This window comes from Rhinolophus sinicus, chromosome 4 (assembly GCF_057876585.1).
Source record: "Rhinolophus sinicus isolate RSI-liver-muscle chromosome 4, RSI-T2T, whole genome shotgun sequence".
NCBI classification, from domain to species: Eukaryota; Metazoa; Chordata; class Mammalia; order Chiroptera; family Rhinolophidae; genus Rhinolophus; species Rhinolophus sinicus.
The window spans coordinates 26,503,271-26,519,489 of NC_142504.1; the positions used below are offsets into that span (position 1 = coordinate 26,503,271).

Genomic DNA, 16,219 nt, shown 5'->3' on the forward strand with positions numbered 1-16,219 from the left:
AAAAAAAAAAAAAAAAGACTGATGAATTTTACTACACACAAAAAGTTGAAACTTCAGAAAACAATAAAACACACACAAGCTGGGGAAATGATTGGTAGTATATAGGATGAGAAATTATTAATAGCCTAACTTTATAAATAGCTCTAACAAATCAACAAGAAAAATACCACAATAGAACAAAAGTACAAATAATTATGCAAGAAATGCAATTTCTGGTAAACATAAAATAATTCAGTCTATAATAATCAAAGAAATAAAAAGTATTATTCATTGAGATATTCTTAAATTTTTATTTAATCAAACAAAAATAATATTGCCTAGGATGAAATGAAACAGATTCTCTCATACAATGCTAGCCTAAAAAAAATTATTACAACTTTATGAAAGGTAATTTTGCTATTTAAATCAAAAGCCATAAAATATTTTACTATTGCAAAACCTGAACTTCAAAAAAAATTGTCCTCAGGAAACAATAAGATTCTCATTAATAGGTACATGCCAAGAGTTCAAGGTGGCGGTATTTCTAAGAACAAAATATTTGGAAACAACCTATGCTTTTAACAATTAGGATTGGCTGCACAACTTTTGTACATAATTAAGAAAAATATTTTTTGAATTATGTTCTTAAATCACTTGCGTGACAATGTTCCTCTTGTAATGTTAATTAAGAAACGAAGAACCAAACTCACTGAAATTCAGTCAAAGAAAAATTACAAATATATTACATCTATGATGAGATTAAAGGATGAAAGGAAATACATCAAAATGATAAAAAAAAGTGGTTATATTTGGAGAGCAAAAGTACAGGTGTCTTTTTTATTCTTTATGTATTTCTGAACTTTCTAAATTATCTGTAATGAAACTGCGCTACTTTTATAATCATAGAATATGTTTCAAAAATTCCAGATTGATGATAAAAAATAGGTAATATATTCTTCACTCACCTATGCAGAAAAATGTAATAAAACAGTATGATAATATATTGTTCAATAATATCAGCTATGTGTTTGCCTTTCAAAGACCATCTGCCCCAGCCTAAAGTACTCCACACTATACAGTTAATAGGGAGATTAGTGACTGAGTTTTGTCATTTTCTTTTTCCAGGACAAAACGGCTATGATCCTTGATGGGCCCCAGAAAAGATGCCTGCTTCTAATGTCAGCCTTTATTATAGAATCATTTCTGTCATTACTTTCACTATCACACTTTTTACAGCAAATATAACAGACCTATTTTGGGTTACTCAGATCTTTAGAAGCTCTGAAAAATTTAATAAAACAGAAAACATAGTTACATATCTAGCAGTCATTTTAGAGAATTAAATGCAATTTCCAGTTTTACTACACAAATTTGGTAAATTGGAGTCCAGGCGTTGCTTTGAACTCGGATGAAAGGAGCCATTTCTATTCCAAGCAACACTGCCCGATTTGGACGGTTGCATCACTATAAAAACTTGACTTGACCGCTTTATTCCACTAGATGGCAGACGTGGGACGCTGCATGTAACAAAGTGAGTAACATCTGAATAACCAAAAGACTAAGAAAAAAACAAGACTAAGAGAAGGTCTGATGAGGTACAAAATGCTAAAATGAGGAATATAAACAAGCAAAGGGTAAATATTTAATGATCACAGCTAAGACTAATAATGGAAAGAAAACATGATTAATTGCTCCTATCTTTAAGTGTACAATTTCAGTATACAGCTCATTCCCTTTCATACTTTGCTTTCTTTGATTAAGAAACAAAAATGTGTGTGTGTGTGTGTGTGTGTGTGTGTGTGTGTGTGTATATATATATATATATATATATATATATATATATATTCCGCAAAGAAAGAGCGGTAACTAACAAACTGAAAAATACTGCTGAAATGTCCTAGAGTATGAATTACAGACGGGTCATTAAAAATAAATAAATAATTCGTTGATATCAACGGTTATAGTAATAACATTGTCTTTGTTTCTATTAATAATGGTCCGTTCACTTTTCTTTCATTCAACAAACTTTGGCAGCTGTCTGCACAGGCACTGTGAGATCCAGATTTTAAATAACACAAGAAGGTGTGTATCCACAATCCTGTTCTACCAATGGTTAACTAAGCTCCACCCATCCCCCCTCCCCCCAAAAGGCGGCATGACTTATTGGTCACCCAGTGAGTCAGTAATGAGTGAGAATGCCAGTCCTTTTTATTAAAAAAGTTTTCAGTTGCAGTTGACATTCAATGTTATTTTATGTTAGTTTCAGGTGTACAGCACAGTGATTAGACATTTATATAATTAATGCAGTGAACCCTTCGATTAGTCTAAGTCGAGTACCCACCTGGCACTATACATAGATATTACCATGTCATTGACTATATTCTCTCTGCTGTACTTTACATCCCCGTTACTATTTTGTAACTACTGATTTGTATTTCTTAATCTCTTTACCTTTTTCACCTTAGCTCCCCAACCCCCTCCTCTCTGGCAACCATCATTTTGGAGAACTCCGCTCCTAAGTTCCTTATGACGTATCTCTTACCGTCATTCTGCTGCCATCTCCACTGCACAATGTAGCAGAGAACATGCTACTCTCAGTCTGACATTTTCTAATTCCCACAATCTTTATACCTTAGCTCACAGAGCAGCTATCTAGGGGATAAACATACTCATTCGTTAAAAGTACAATTCTCACAGTTACTATTTCATTCCTTTTACAAACATTTCTTGAATTTCTACCACACCCTAGGTACTCAATTGGATTAAGTAGGAAAACTTACGGTCACTGCCCTTCAGAGCTATAACCTCGAAAAAGGTGAGGTAGTGGAGGAGAGAGGGGGCGAAGATATGGAGTGTATGGAGAGCGATGACACCACATGTCACTATCTCAAAACCAGAACCCAGGGCCCTCCAGAGACCACACAGCCCTCCGTGACAGGTGAGAAGGAGTAGTCAAATACCAAATCCAGGTTCATCTGACTGCAAAATCCATGGCTTTAAGCTCTGGGCTATTTTATATATGCTTTGTGAAAATTGTTATGAAACAGTATTTAAGCTTCTAGGATCATACATTCTAATAAGAAATATGTTTTGCCTTCGAATCACTTACCATCTAGGAATAGGGATAAAACACACACCAGGGGTGCCAAAAAAATGTATACAAGTAGACACTTCGGTCAGCATTGCTCATGTAGTAGTTCCCCGTAATCAGAAGTGTCTGGATGCTGATGGTACCACTTTGAGCACTCTTATAACTGCAGAAGTGAAACGTGACTTGTATTCATCGTTTGTTATCGGTATATATTGAGTATTAATTTTTTTTTTGTTTAAGATTTTATTGGGGAACAGTGTGTACTTCCAGGCCTTTTTTCTAAGTCAAGTTGTTGTCCTTTCAGTCTTAGTTGTGGAGGGTGCAGCTCAGCTCTAGGTCCAGTTGCTGTTGCTAGTTGCAGGGGGCGCAGCCCACCATCCCTTGCGGGACTCAAGGAGTTGAACCAGCAACCTTGTGGTTCAGAGCCCACTGGCCCATGTGGGAATCGAACCGGCAGCTTCGGAGTTAGGAGCATGGAGTTCTAACCACCTGAGCCACCAGGCTGGCCCCTTGAGTATTAAAATTTTAATACAATTTTCCTTTCTTAAAATGTGTATACATTTTTTGGCACCCTCTGTATGAATATCTATACCGTTAAGAAAGTGCTACTTATGAAAGTTATAGTGAGGCCAGGAAGGTGGCATTATTTGTAACTCGGGAGAGCCAATAGACAGTCTATGCATGAGGTGACATTGAGTAGACCTTGAAGGTTGATAAGATTTGGACTTGTGATAATGGGCAAAAGCAATGGCTCCCAATTTATAGATTGGGTAGAGGGAACAGTAGATAGTTCAGAGAGATTAATGTGAAGGTTAACTTATTAACTTAAACATTCATTGAGCATCTACTATATTCCTGGTGCTTTTCCAGACTCTAGGAATTTAGCAGTGAATACAATTGTTTGTTTGTTTGTTTGTTTTTTAAATCCCTGCTTTTGTGGCACAGGGTGAGTAAGTGAGTGAAATATACAAATGTGTTATAGGGTGGTAAATGAGTAAAGAAAGTCAAACCAGAGAAGATGTGCTGGAGGAGACCAGAGACTTCAAGGAGGAGAAGGAGAAAAGACAAGCTTTCTAGGAGAGGAACAGCAGGTGTCAAGAGCACACAAAGAGCAATAAGAAAAAAGAAAATGGGAAAGAGAACGTGGAGCAAAATAAAGAAAGGCCATTATATTGGCATAGAACATGACATTCTCATGACAGAGAGCTAAGACAGTTCCCAGACTGAACTGTGGCTGGAATCCAGAGACCACTTCTCCTAAAGGTATTTGTATTCAGAAGTCTGCTTTGAAAAGTAGCCTTTCTTACACATGTTCCATTTTGTCACAATAAAAGGGCAGTTCTCCTCAGACAGGTGGTCTGCTCCAGTATCCGACGATCCAGCTAGAGAAGCAGTTTAATTCTTGAGCACATTCTGTGGAAGGAGGGATGTGTTCGGTAAGATGCAAATGTAGGTGGTTTGTAGTGTAGCAAAACTGACCCAGGCCCTCCATCCAGACTGAGGATGAAGAAACAGTGAGGAGAAGTTCTGGAAAGTTCCCTTCATTGTGCTTGGTGACAATTAGGGTATCTGCTCAGTGATTATCATTAGCCAGCTTCTCCATCCCAGCAGGTACCCCTAAGTGAGCCCGTGTTCGCTCGTGCTCCTCGTGTCATGGGTCTGAAGCGTGCCAGCCAGGTCCCTACCATGTGTTCGTCCTGCCATAATCAGGTCCTCCTTGAAGCAGTCCTCGTCAGCAGGCGAACCAGATTCAGTGTGGCCTTGTGGTGGCTGTCCTCTCTGCCTTCCAGAGCATCTCTGCCTGGTGATCCTCACAGGCCCAGCAAGCAAAATCAGGGACCGGGAAATACGCGGAGTTTCTTGTCTAAAACGAAATAGAAAGTAGGGAGAAGAAACAAAACCAAAATTGCAATTCAAGGTGGCAGACTGATCATGTACCTGTATGTCTCCTCCCCTCCCAAGATAGGAATTTAATTTATGCTAATTAAAAGGTTCCCCTCTTTATTCCAGAGAAAATTACTTTGAATTTAAATTAGGGCATTTCTGAACCTCAACAGGGGAAACCATTTCATGGATTCCTTTTGGCTGCTGGAAAAGCTGGAAGGAAAGAAGAGCCCTGCAAGGCCATAAAATTGAGAAACACTTTCTTCCCCCCCGCCAGAGTGGAATGAATGCGCAACAGTACCCTATACCTGTCATCTGGCCTTGGGACTGCAGGTCGTTGTCTAATGTGGCTTTCTATGCTTTTCCTTTTAGGACCCTTACTCATTTCAATGCTGGTTTGGGAGTGGAATTAAGTCTCCAGTTATTTTGAGAATGCCTCAGACGAATTCATCAGCCGCACTAAGCTGCCTGAGCACCCAAGGACAAAGAAATACTTCTGAGTCTCTGGTAATTGGCCCTTATCCTTCCACTAAAATCATCACTAATTGAGACTGAATTGCTAGAGCAAAAAGTCGGTAGAAATCACCTAATGGTATTCATTTGCTGGGTCAAGAAGGATAGTGACTCTTTATTTCATTCTTCTTCAAAACACTGTAATCCTTCAGTCTGCCCCTTCCAGAATTCAGCTATCACACTATTTGTCTGTAATTTGTTTTAGTAAAACAGGGAGAGTTCATGAATATAGAAAGAGAATGGTGTCAAGCAACTGCCAGTTACAGTGTCGTGAATGTTGGATTGAATTTCAGGACATGAATTTTTAATTCTAACAAATAGACAATCAGAACAATCAAAATGTAGATAAACCTCAATTACACAAATGAAAGAAAAAAATGCTACTAAATAACACATTACCAATGACATGGACTAGAATAAAATAAGTATTAGCACCTAGTCTATTTCAAAGATTTAGTGACTAGATATATTTTTACTTGATCAAATATTCTTCTTCGTTTCAAAGGAAAGTAAATATTTCCTTTGTCATCCAAATTGTCCTTCTTTGTTGTTCCCAAATATGTACCTGAAAGTACCCTCTCCAAGAATCTCTATGTATCACGTTTTAAAATTCACTGTAAAATAAATGCATATATACTTGAACAGAGGTACCAATACAAATAAACACTAAGAAACACATTTTTAAAAAATAGATACTAAAATGATACCAATGTATTGAATGAAAATGTTGAAATAAGAAGTTTGATATAGAAAATGTTAAGACAATAGACATATTTTTTCCTGGTAAAAGTCAGGGCCTTCCTAAAAGATATAGAGGAAAATACTAATGATTTGACAATATCAAAATTTAAAACTTTGCAAATGGCAAAGTTTTTTTTTAAATGTTGCAAAAAGCATCATAAAAATTAAACTATAAATAAAAATGGAGTGAAAATATTTCCATTATACATAAAAGACAAAAGATCAGAATCCAGAATGTATATAAAGAATAAAAACTATCTTCTAAAAAATCAAATAATATATACAGCAACTCTCAGATAAGGGGAACGTATATACATGTGCCCCTTCCTCATTAAAAAGAAACTAGAGAATTATATATCAAATCTCAATAATATTTCCATTTTCACCTGTCAAAATTTTCTAAATGTCGTCATATCAAGATTTGACAATTGTGTGACAACACAGATACTTTTATGTATGCCGTTGGCTTTAACTAAACAGTACAGCCACATTGCCGGGCAATTTGTCTGAATTTGCCTAAGACTCAGTAAATCCCTCCTCTGAATCTTTCTCAGAAAAAGACTTGCACACATGCACAAGATACACTCAAGGATAAGTCAAGAATTGTTTTTATGGAAAAACATGTATGTGAAACACTATTTCTCCAGGGCATAATAGGTATTAAGCAACAAAGGGTTTCTCCATCAAGTAGGTTGTAACTCTAAGTTACATTGAATTGATCAGACTTTGTCACCGTGAGGTTGCTGGGTGCTTTAAGTGGGTTATCTGCACTCTGAGTCTACAAGAGCCTACAGCAGGCTGCATTTCCCAAACATATGGAACCACTAACATCTTCTTTCATGGACACTGTGATTTAGGGAATGAGCTTGTGGAGATGCCAAACTACTCGATGGTGAAGGAACAGATGGGGGCCTCTTTCCACAGAAGGGCTGAGAGCTTCATGGCCAGGTAGATTAAGCAATGAGTGGACAACGAAGAAATAAGACACTGTAGACTTTTCTTTAGGAAAATCTAAAGAAGTAGAATTACAGATAGAGGACAGTGGAGGATTTAGGGCAGGTGTGTTTTGTTTTCTGTTGCTTTGATCATAAGTTGTTTTTCTCTATTTTTGTTTGTAATATGTGAGAGACATATGTATTTGGAGGTGATTGGGGATGAGTCAGTAGAGGGGCAGCATTTTAAAATACAAACACACGTGGGGAGGAAGTGTGCATTCCTGAGAGGGGAAAAGATTAGCCTCCCTGGAGATGGGGCGATCCTTGCCCCTTGGGGAAGGTTTCGCAATGTGGACCCAGGTAGATTGGTAACTGAAGGACGAAAATAATAATTCTAAGATGAATGTACTGTCATCTACTTCTTCAATAAAGTAGGAGGTAAGATTATCTTCTGAATAAAGGGAAAATCAGTGTGCCAGGGGTTGAGGTGAGAGAGGACAGTTGAACAAAGCAATTGGGGGAGAAGTGGTTAAACGTTGTCATTTAATTTCCTTCACCTCTTCAGCTTGGCACCAGACATTTCCTTAGCATTTACTTGCTAACCATTTATTCCAAGTTTTGTGCATGAATTACCTTTTATTCAAAAAAAACAAAAAAACAAAAACAAAAACAAAGATGGGGCCGGCCTGGTGGCTCAGGCAGTTAGAGCTCCGTGCTCCTAACTCCAAAGGCTGCCGGTTGGATTCCCACATGGGCCAGTGGGCTCTCAACCAAAAGGTTGCCAGTTCAACTCCTTGAGTCCCGCAAGGGATGGTGGACTGTGCCCCCTGCAACTAAGACTGAAAGGACAACAACTTAACTTGGAAAAAAGGCCTGGAAGTACACACTGTTCCCCAATAAAGTCCTATTCCCCTTCCCCAATAAAATCTTAAAAAAAAAAAAAAAAAAAAAAGCAAAGAAAATGGGGGGAAAAATACCCTGAAATGTCTAGTTTTCGCTAGCTTATTTTACCAAGAAAGCTGTAAACTCTATTCTCGATAGGGTCAGTGAAGAGAGCGAAAAGAAGGAAGTTGAAGAAAAGGAATGGGTCTCTTCTTTCAGGGAAGGTGTTATCAAAGATTTTGTGAAAGAACAATAGTAAGGTTTAGCCTTTAGATTGAGATTTGACTCTCTGCACCAAGAGCGTAAGTGAAAGAATAAAGACGGTATGTGAATGCCACTAGAATTTTCAAATGTTGTTCTGAGATCCTAATGGAGTGAACCATTTAAAACCATTCCTTCTCTAGGAAAATAACAGCACTCAATCCAGGCCGCACGTGTTGGCACCAGAGGTTTCCACAAGAGGGCAGTCTGTCCTCAGTTTTGAATAGTGCACCGGTGGGCTGTGCTTCCATTCTCCCCTGGAGATTCTTTTTCTCCCCTTCTCAAGCAGACCGCTGCTAAACGTAAATGTGTTTGGTTTCATCTGGGAACATTGATGGGCACATAATACATTCCTCCCCTGTGCAGGTGAGATTTTATTGGATACATGCACACCATTTGCAGGAACACAGACCTGACACTGCATAAAGGACATGTTAAATGACAATGGGGACAGTGGAGAAGCTATTTGAGATCATGTAATTTCATTCCACACAAGCTGACAGAATTTTTTCTCTTTAATAAGCATTGTTTACCTTCAGAAAACCTATTCTGTCTTGGGTGAGTATATATTCACCAAAACCTTGTAGCCACATATACTGCTTCTGTAAAAATATGATGGATGAGGTACTGTTTTCCAAGCTTAAAAAATATTTATACAATTTCATTGGAACCTGGCTTCCAATACAAATATTATATTACAATGTTTTCATCTTTACTAAGTCCCCAAAATGTGCTAGGTTCTATAGCTCTAATAGGAAATAAAGTTAAATGGAGGATATTAAAAATGTAAGAACCCAGTTTTTATTAATTTTTTATTTTAATTCACAAGAAGAACTAACGCAGTGCTACAGTGGAAATGTTTTCCAAGTTGGTAGAAATTGTTTTAATTTCACAAAATGAATGTGATAAAAACAGAAAAGTCCTATTGATCTCATAGACTACTTGGGCATTTTGCAATTTAAGTAATTTTGATTTAATGAAACATCAAAGAACCTAAAACCAAAACCCTCTGGTTTATAGGTATTACCCTTGTTGGGTTTTGTTTTTGTTTTATATTCCCTGAAGCTTGGGTTGCTTTCCCAGAGTGAATTCTTTACTAATACATTTCACCCTCAAAACAGAAGATTCCCCATCAAACTGCTGGCATCCACTAAATGCTAATACCCTAAGAATTCAGCTGTGCAGAAAAGCAATCTAAAGTGTCCAGGAATGATTGCTTGTTCCACAGATAATTCTGCCTTTGTGCAAAAGAAACAAGGGGAAGAGGACTGCATTGTTCTTTGGATAACAAATAGTAGAGACCCTCCTGGATGTTCTCCTTTGCCCGCTCCCAGGAATGAAGATGGAAATACAGCACAAAGCATCCTGGTCCTTGCTCATTACGATTCTGTAAAGTCCTGCCATTTAGGAAATGTGTCTCAATTTCCGTGGTGATGAAGCAGGAAGGTCAGGCTGAGCTCTAATCAAAGGTAGCTCCCTGCCAGGGTAGGAGGTTTCCCTCCCCTCATATATGTGGCCTTAATTTGGTTCTCTCTCTCTCTCTCTCTCTCTCTCTCTCTCTCTCTCTCTCTCTCTCTCTCTCTCTCTCTCTCTCTCTTTTTAAGTGCCTAAAGCAATGTCGGGGTCTGGCCCTGGCTGCTGTTCACTTAATCCCTGAAGCCAAGCGAGGACACTGATGTTGTCATTGACAATTTACTCTTGCAGTATTTCTCTGCTAAACTGAGAGGGATTTTGTCACCAGTGCACTATGAAAAATACATGAAGGACTCTCTCCTTATTAAGAGATGTCGTGTCAGTCGAGCTAACATTTATAATATAACCCCAGCAATGAGCAGTCCCATGCCTCGCAGGAGACCAGCAGGCACACTGTGCTGCAAGCGGGATTTTCTCCTCCTGGAGAGGGTGTATTAGGCTGTCATGCCATCTCTGAACTCTGTCAGGGTGGCTTCCTCTGCCCCACCTGCATCCCCATTGCCATAGGCTGCATCTCTCCCTCTCTCCCTTCCTCCTTTATTGCTGGAAGGACCCTCAGGAATCTTCTCCAACCCCTTTGTTCCATCAGAAAGAGGATCTCTTTTACTTTTCCAGTGTCCTAGATGCCGTATTTCATTTTGCATTAGGTAGGAATTGTTGATTTTCCCTCTGTGTCACCTTGTTAGGTAATAATAATAAATAAATGAGGTAGTCCTGGGCTAAGAAGGGTGTCATATCTTGGTAGGCTATCTCTGCTCCGAGACTTGGCATTGGGTATCCCATCTAAATTCTCCTCTTCAATTTAGAAGTCTCTTCTATTCCATTGAAGTATAGGACCATATGTGTTACAAAACAAAACTTGATTTCTATTCCTCAATTTCAAAAAACAATATTGGGTTTCTACCCTTTGGGGTTCAGACATGTGTGATGATTGGAAGAGACACTGTCAACACCAGGCAAAACTACCACCCCCATCACTCTTATTAGCCTACCCTCCCCAGGCAACTTTTCTTCCTCATTTTTCCTCCTGGCTGGCTATCTGCTGAAAGCTAACAGATCATTAATACCAGCTTAAATTAGGGCCATTTCCAGGGAGGTTTGCAATTGAAAAGTGAGACGCAAGAAAGACCTGCTACATGACCTTGGGAAGGCTGCTTTCCTGAGTTCTAAATAAATCTCCAAAGCAACTCCAGGGATGTTTTCCAGGATTAGGGACTTTCAAGAGGGCTAGGACCTTCTCTATGTCCTCCTCTTCCTTCACTTTAATAGCCTTTTCCTAATAAAATGCCTGAATTTTGCCCCCCCAAAATACATTTTTGCTAACACACCTTGAACTATAGAATCTTCAAGAGATTAAGTAACAGTGTTTCAGGGACTAGAAAGAACTGTTCTTTTAATGCCATAAATATTTCCTTCCCTACTTCTTCGTTGCAAATATCACCTACTTTTACTACACAGCATCTGGACATTTGAAAACCATTTATCAGAGCCAGAATATCATACTGACAGAGCAACGTAGTAGCTCTATCTCGCATCCCTGTACCTAGCACTCCCGCCCACCTAACACCAACAGAATCAAAGTCAAATGCTTATCTATAGGTGTTGCCCTCTTTACCCCCCATTAACATTCTCTCTCCGCCTCCATATTCTTGCATTTGTTAAGACTCTTCTTGACAGTGGCATAATCAGAGTTAGGGAAAAGAAAAGGAATTTGTTGTTAAGATAAGGGATCTCACAGAAACCAAGAAAGGGTTGACCAGCCGATCAAGGTAAGGGCAGAAATTCAGATGGGCCTCAAGAATGGAACCAGGATCATGGTAGGGCACCCTATCCCCATCTCTGCTGCATGGTCTTCAGTCATATTCTCTCTGTCTCTCTGTCTCTCTGTCTCTCTGTCTCTCTCTCTCTGTCTCTCTCTCTCCCCCCCCCCCCCCAACTGGTATCTTCTCTGCTACTACGGCAGAACTAACTACCAAATGGTCTGAGTTTTACACACTATAACTTCTGCTATTGGGGCAAACACAGAATGATTTTTCTCAGAACAAATTGTAATATACAGGCTAATACTTTGACTGGATTATGTAGACATCTTAATCTTGGGTCATAAGCTGTGTTCACAGATGTAGTCACATGTCAGTACTCATTGTAATCAGATGGCAAAGTACAGTAGTTCCCCCATGATCTGCATTTTCACTTTGTGGTGTCAATTACCCATGGTCAACCTTGGTCTGAAAATGTTAAACAGAAAATTCCAAAATAATCCATAAATTTTAAATCGTGTGCTGTTTTGAGGAGCATGATGAAATCTCATGACATCCCTCTTCATCCTGCCCAGGACATGAATCATCCTTTTGTCCAGCGTCTCCACACTGTACATGCATCTGCCCATTTGTCACTTAGTAGCCTCTCGGTTATCAGATTGACTATTGTGGCATCACAGTGGTTATGTTCACGTAATCCTTATTTTACCTAATAATGGCCACAAAGCACAAGAGTAGTGATGCTGGCAATTCAAATATGCCAAAGATAAGCCATAAAGTGCTTCCTTTATGTGATAAGGTATGAATGTATAGGGAAAATACATAGTACATATAGAGGGTTTGGTACTATCCACGGTTTCAGGCATACACTGGGGGTCTTGGAACATATCCCTAGCAGGTAAGTGGGGGACTGCTGTAGAGATCAAAAACGGAAAAGGTAGTTGTGGTAAGCTGAATAATGGCCCCCAAACATATCCAGGCTCTAATGTCCAGAACATCTCAATATTAATTATGTGGCCAAAGTGACTTTGCAAACATGATTAATTAAGTTAAGGATCTTAGATGGAAAGATTATCCAAGATTATCCAGTGGACCCTAAATGAAATCAGAAGTGTCTTTATAAGAAACGGGCAGAGGAAGATTCCATTTAGAGGAGATGGAAGCAGAGATTGGAAGCTGAGACTTGACCAATATGCTTTCGAGATGGAGGAAGGGGCCACAGACCAAGAAACATAGGCAGCCACTAAAGACTGCAAAAGGCAAGGAAACAAAATGCCTCTTAGACCCTCTGAAGGGTGCACAGCCCTGCTGACACTTTGGTTTCAGCCCATTCAGATTTCTGGCCTCTAGAACTTTAAGAGAATGAATTTGTGTTGTTTTAAACCAGAAAATGTGTGTTATTTTCTCAAAGAAGCCATAGGAAACGAAGATAGATGTTCTTTCAATACAAGGAGGTGTGGCAATGTCTAGGAGGAAATTCTTGGTAAGGCTGTATGCCATCAATACAGAAGAAACCTGCCATGCTATGGACGAGGGAGCATAGCTTCAGGAGAGGGCGGCATCGCAGTGTTAGCGACTTCTGACTTCTGATGAGTGACTTCAGATACGCCCAAAGAAAGTACATCATGATTGAACAACTAGATGCAAATCCTTTCTGGCTTAAGTGGGAAAAATTCAAAAGAAGTAGGATTGGCTTCAAATGGAAGAAAGTTCAAAGAGAAACCAAGTATCAGAGGGAAAGACCTGAGTAGAGAAGGAAAGAAAAGTGTAAGGTCCTGGAAAGAGCGCTAAGTTGGAAATTAGGGTTCTGTTCTCAGGTCTCCGATTCTAGTTATAAAGTAGGGCAGTTCCTCCTCTCACCTTCTTATCCTTTATCTAGGAGTCTTGGATGTGAGTGTTTAAGGCACATGATACTGAAGATTTCCTCCAGCTCTAGGAACCACGATCCTCAACCTTCTGTCTAGAAATTACAGTCTTAGCTCCTGGACCTCTTGAAGTGTACATTCCTGTGCTTTGACATGGTAGATATAGTGACACGAAAACCTATACAATTGAAATGGCAAACCCCCAGATGTCCATGTACAAAATCTCAAAGGTTATTTAGCAGGTTGGTGCAAAAGTAATTGTGGTTTAAAAGGTTAAAAATAATTGCAAAAACCGCAATTACTTTTGCACCAACTGAACAGTAAGAAAGAAAACAAGAGAAGCTGAAGATAAGACCCTTGAGTCAATCCGGGAGGGAAAAAAAACTCTTCACAATGGATTAGCAACTGCTTATCGATACAAATGCGAATATTGCTGAAGGAAATCTGGAGACGGTTCTGCAGAGTTTAAGGCAGAACACAAATCCATCAGCACCAAAAGGGAGGAACACCTTTCCTGGTGGTGGTAGAATTTATTGGTGACAGAAAATATAGCACTTTTTAAAAAATAATGTAATTTCTGTGTTTGGAGAAATAAAGATACACAAATGTGCCTGGAATTGGCACATCAAAACTAACTTTGTCCTAAATTCCTCATCTGTGTTCCTTTTGTCATTTAAAATTAAAGTAATCCTAACAAAAGTTATTAGTTATTTGAATCCCTATGATTTTCCTAAAACGGCCATAAATTTTACTTTCAATAGCCTCAACTCACCTTCACAGCTCTGTCATCTATATGGAAATAGAAAGATTTTTGTTCTGGGTTGAAACTATCATAAAAAAAGAAAGGAAGCTGTATGTGCTAGTTTCATAGTGCCTTCAGTTAAACATAATAGAACCCAACATACAGTGGGACTTAATCAAAGAGGGTTCAACTCTCCTCTCATTAGAGTAAGTCCAGAGGTAGGCAACCCGGGATTGGTCCAAGGACTCCACAAGGATATCAGTGTCTCAACTTCCCCTAATACTTCTTCTCTGTCCTCTTCAGTGGATAGCTTTGCTTTACATTGTTAATCCATGGACACACAATAGCTGCTGCAGTTTCAACTCATTCTGCATTCCAGGCAAACGAGGGAATGCCAAGGGCAAAAGATGAAAGGTTTATTGTTCCTTTCAAAGGCTTTCCTGAAAGCATCTACTTACATCACATCACCAGAACTATGTCCCTCTTTACTCATCCCAGCTGCAGAAGAGGCTGGGCAACACAGCATTTTTTTTAGCTGGGTGTTTTTCTTTCTTAAAGAACATCAGAATTTATTTTACAAATAAAGCAAAGGAGAAAGGATACTGGATACACAACTAAAATGTCTGCCATACACTTGGAAAATTGTCAACTATTTTATTTACCTCAATGAAAATGATCATTAGAGCTTCTCATTGCTATTTTTAAAAAGAAGAATTTAATTGTAGGATATGTTCATTAAGAATGTTTTGGTTGCAAATGACTCAAACCAACTGACAAGCTTTAGCAAAAAAGAAAGGAGGGGGATTGATAGCTGTACACTAGGGTATTTCATAGAAGTGAAGAAGAGTTTGAATAATCTACTTTCAGAAAGAAAAGGAAATAGAGATGCTCCAGGGATATCTTGGACTTTTACTCTACAAATCTGCCAATAACAGGTACAGACCATATAGTACATCTTACAAAATAGCACCCTAAAATTGCAAGGTGATAACTGCCAGCTCATGTCACAGCTGGGTTTTTATTAGGTCATTGAATCATTCTAGAAGGCCAGTATTTTCTGAATGATAGGGCATATGATAGTGTCCATTAATCCCTCCGGTATCAGCCCATTGCCTTGCCACTTTTGCTGTGAAGTGAATTTGGAGGTAATATGTTTACTCCGACAGTGTGCTTGACCTTCAGTAAACTCATAGATGACGAGCACAGGTATACAGGGAAGAAAAGTAAACCCAAACCCAGAGCATGCATTTCTATTCTGATAGTAAAAAAATCTCCGATTTATTCACTTATGGAAGGGGCCCACTTTAGTTGATCTAGTTACTAGGTACTTAGACAGGACCCTTGAGGTTTGATGCCACATTGTGGTTCAGGATTGGATGCTGTTGATTGAAAAACTGGGCGTTCAAGAATGATACTACCTAGGCAAGTCAAATCTAGTGAGGGAAATTCATGCAGTAAAACCCATAGCAAGCATAGCATCTATTTCTTGCACCATACCTGCCTTGTTTATAGCCCACTGATTAAATACTGTATAGGCTAATAAAGGAAAATGACTGACATCTCTGGGCTGTCTTGTCTACCTGATTACTAAGTGTCTCTTCTACAGTGAAAGTCTTCTGAAAGATGTATTGGGGATACAATTGTTTTCATGCTCTAATCTCATTCTGAGAGATCCAACCACACCAGCCCGATAATCCTTAACCTTCTTGTCACTAATATTCCAATCTTGCTCCTCCTCAACAAGGGCCAGACAGTGACTTTGGCCTAGAAATCAGTATACAAGGTGTGATCAAACAATACAACGAATGTTGAAGTAAAAAAAAAAAATTATTACAGTAAAAAACACATTGCCTTTAATCCTCCTCAAAATACTCTCCCTCACTTCAAACACACTTATCCCATTGTCCTTGCCACTTTCTGAAGCAGTTCTGGAAGTCCTCGTGAGTGTCTTTAGTTGCACTGTCATGGCTGTCTTGATGTTCTGAATCATTTTGAATTTGGGGAAGAGCCAGAAGTCACACAGTGCTAGATAAAGTGAATAAGGTGGATGAGGATACACTGTAATGTTTTTATTTGAGAGAAATTGCCGTATA

At 38.9% G+C, this 16,219-nt stretch overlaps 1 long non-coding RNA gene across 1 annotated transcript in view; it reads right to left on the reverse strand.

Annotated features, from left to right (window-relative positions):
• Positions 1-270: 270 nt before the first annotated feature.
• LOC141573205 (uncharacterized) overlaps positions 271-16,219 on the reverse strand; it is a 76,113-nt gene continuing 60,164 nt past the window's right edge. The window contains exon 3 of the long non-coding RNA XR_012498891.2: positions 271-4,934. This is a non-coding gene — a long non-coding RNA (uncharacterized LOC141573205). The remainder of the gene's footprint in view (positions 4,935-16,219) is intronic.